Source organism: Rhinoraja longicauda, chromosome 19 (assembly GCF_053455715.1).
Source record: "Rhinoraja longicauda isolate Sanriku21f chromosome 19, sRhiLon1.1, whole genome shotgun sequence".
NCBI lineage: Eukaryota > Metazoa > Chordata > Chondrichthyes > Rajiformes > Arhynchobatidae > Rhinoraja > Rhinoraja longicauda.
The window spans coordinates 21,789,124-21,792,915 of NC_135971.1; positions in this window are offsets into that span (position 1 = coordinate 21,789,124).

A 3,792-nucleotide genomic window follows, 5' to 3' on the forward strand; every position below is an offset into this window, starting at 1 on the left:
TTGGCTGTCCCGTCGAGGGGCGGGACTACCGGATACACCGATCGGACCGCTCTGTCTCGTTGGAACCAATCAGAGCGCGGAGACCCCACGTGGGGGAGCCCGGCCAGTGATTCTATTGGTCAGTCGTAGAAAACCCGGAGGATCCTTATCCACCAATCAGAGCGCGACGACCCCACGTGGGGTAGCCCGGCCAGCGATCTTATAGGACAGTAGTGGGATACCTGGAGGATCCTTATCCACCAATCAGAGCGCGGCGACCCCACGTGGGGGCGGAGGGGGTTCCAGGTCAGCGATGCTATTGGTCGGTCGTGGGAGACCCAGGGGCTCCGCATCCACCAATCAGAGCGCGGCGACCCCACGTGGGGGTGGAGGGGGTTCCAGGTCAGCGATCCTATTGGTCATTCGTGGGACACCCGGGGCTGCTCATCCACTAATCAGAGTGCAGCGACCCCACGTGGGGGAATAGATGGATGGATAGGATGGGGACCTAGAAGGGCGAAGACTCTTCTTCAGTCTGAAGAAGGGTCTCGACCCGAAAAGTCACCCGTAACCTTCTCTCCAGAGATGCTGCCCGTCCCGATGAGTTACTCTGGCATTTTGCGTCTCTTTTCGGTGTAAACCAGCGTCTGCAGTTCCTGACAATATGATAAATGAGAAAGAATGAGCACCACAATAAAATCAAACACTCTTGCAACAGCGATTGTTCGACGTACCCGACAAAGTGTCGGGAAATCATGCTTGACAAATCTACTGGAATTTTTTGAGGATGTAACTAGGAAAATTGACAAGGGAGAGTCAGTGGATGTGGTGTACCTCGACTTTCAGAAAGCCTTCGACAAGGTCCCACATAGGAGATTAGTGGGCAAAATTAGGGCACATGGTATTGGGGGTAGGGTACTGACATGGATAGAAAATTGGTTGACAGACAGAAAGCAAAGAGTGGGGATAAATGGGTCCCTTTCGGAATGGCAGGCAGTGACCAGTGGGGTACCGCAAGGTTCGGTGCTGGGACCCCAGCTATTTACGATATACATTAATGACTTAGACGAAGGGATTAAAAGTACCATTAGCAAATTTGCAGATGATACTAAGTTGGGGGGTAGTGTGAATTGTGAGGAAGTTGCCCGGTGCGGCTCGACCACGGGACTTAGCTGCGCAAGGCTTGGTCGCGGGCCTTTCATCGCCCGGTTCGGCCGCGGGACGTTTCAGCGCCCGGTGCGGGGACTGTGCGGGTTGGTCGGGGACGAGCTGTCTGTCCGTGGGCGTGGGGAAGAGAGGGGAAGTTTTGTTGCCTCCATCACAGTGAGGGGGTGTTTGGAGTCACTGTGATGGACGTTTGTGTTGGGGTTATGTGTCTTGTGTTCTTTTTTTTTTTTCTGTGACTGCTATGTAGTTTCGTTCGGTACTTCGGTACCGAACGACAAATAAAGCTCTGTTATATATACTGTTATAAGGATGCAGGGTGACTTGGACAGGTTGTGTGAGTGGGCGGATACATGGCAGATGCAGTTTAATGTAGATAAGTGTGAGGTTATGGGATGACAAAATGGCAGCGCGTGCAGACGCAGCGGCCCCACACTCTCCCGATTTTTCGAGTGTTTTTAATGTTTTTTCAAGTTCGTCATGTTTGTCACTTCAACAACTCTGGACAGTCAGCAGTAGACAGTATAGTCGTGAGTTCTTGCTGGACAAGAAAACAACATCATCAACACTGGACGCTACGCTTGCAGAGGAACTTAGCGGCCTCAGAATAATCTGCCTGACCTCGACCTCGGCCTCGAGTGCTGCCCCCCGGCTGGAAAGGAGACGCCGCAGGCGGTGTGAGAGGAAGCAGAAGAGGGGTAAGCGCGGAGGCATCCGGGCTAGGCTAGCGGCTAGCCCACACAGACCGGCTATTCCGAGCATGCTAATGGCTAATGTACGCTCACTGGACAATAAAATGGACACTATAAGACTTCTCCGGTCGACCCAGCGTGAGGTGAGGGAATGCTGTGTTTACGTTTTTACGGAAACATGGCTTAATGACAACATCCCGGACTCCGCTGTTCAGCTCGACCGGCTAACATGCTACCGATCGGACAGAGCTACGGTTAGCGGGGGGAAGACTCGCGGCGGCGGTGTGATTGTTTACATCAGTGATGCTTGGTGTCGGGACGCTGTGTTGGTCTACAAACACTGTTCACCGCTGGCGGAGTTTATGGTTGTGAAGTGCCGGCCTTTCTACCTCCCGAGGGAGCTAACAGCTATCCTGTTAGTCGCTGTTTACATCCCTCCCAGTTCCAACAATAAGGACAGAGAGGAGGCACTCTGCGAACTGTACCGGGCCATCTCTGAGCAGCAGACAGCACACCCAGATGGCTTTCTCATCGTAGCTGGGGACTTCAACCATGCTAACCTAAAAACTGTCATGCCCAAAGTATACCAGCATGTTGATTTCCCAACACGAGAAAACAACACCTTGGACCTTGTCTACACGACCATCAAAGGAGCATACAAGGCTTCCCCCCTCCCCCACATCGGCCTCTCTGATCACCTCACCGTTCTGCTGAAACCGGCATACAGACCCCGGGTGAAAGTCACCAAACCGGTTTCAAAAGAGGTACGTGTGTGGTCAGAGGACAGCACAGCTGCACTCCAAAACTGCTTTGAGACTACAGACTGGGACATGTTCAAGCAGGCAGCAACATACAACAACACAACCAACATTCAGGAATACACAGAGACAGTTACAGGCTACATCACCAAATGCATTGACGATGTGACCCACACCAGAGCCATCACCATCCGGGCTAACCAGAAGCCATGGCTGACAGGGGAGGTCCATGGGCTGCTGAGGGTCCGCAACGCTGCCTTCAGAGAGGGCAATCCAGCCGGTCTCAGAGCAGCCAGGGCCAACCTTTCCAGTGGCATCAGGAAAGCCAAACAACACTACACCCGGCGCATCACAGCCCACTTCAGTGACAGCAGAGACACACGGAGCCTGTGGAAGGGTATTAGGACTATCACGGACTACAAACCCTTACCACAGACCTGTGACAGTGACACCTCTCTCTTGAACGACCTCAACGGCTTCTTCGCATGCTTTGAAGCACAGAGCAACACACCTGCGCAGAAAACAACTCCCCCCCCCCAACGACCAGGCTATTTGTCTGTCTCCAGGCAGTGTGAGGAGCACACTGTTAAGGATTAACACCCGGAAAGCTTCTGGACCTGACAACATTCCTGGTCGTGTGCTAAAAGACTGCGCAGCTGAGCTCACAGATGTCCTCACAGACATCTTCAACATCTCCCTGAGCCAGGCTGTTGTTCCCTTGTGCTTCAAAGAAACCACCATCATACCTGTGCCCAAGAAGTCTTCTCCATCCTGCTTCAACGACTACCGCCCTGTAGCGCTGACTTCAACCATCATGAAGTGTTTCGAGAGGCTGGTCATGAAGCAGATCAGATCCAACCTCCCCCCCTCCCTGGACCCGTTTCAGTTTGCATATCGAGCTAAGCGGTCCACTGAGGATGCCATCTCCTCTGCTCTACACCCAGCCCTCACCCACTTGGACACTAAAAACTCATATGTTAGGATGCTGTTCATAGACTTTAGCTCAGCATTCAACACCATCATCCCCCAGCAGCTGGTTTGTAAACTAACAAATCTGGGCCTCAGCCCCCTTCTCTGCAACTGGCTGCTGGACTTCCTCACTGCCAGACCCCAGTCCGTACGGGTCGGCAGCAACACATCGGACACCATCACGCTGAGTACGGGTGCCCCACAAGGATGTGTGCTAAGCCCCCTGCTCT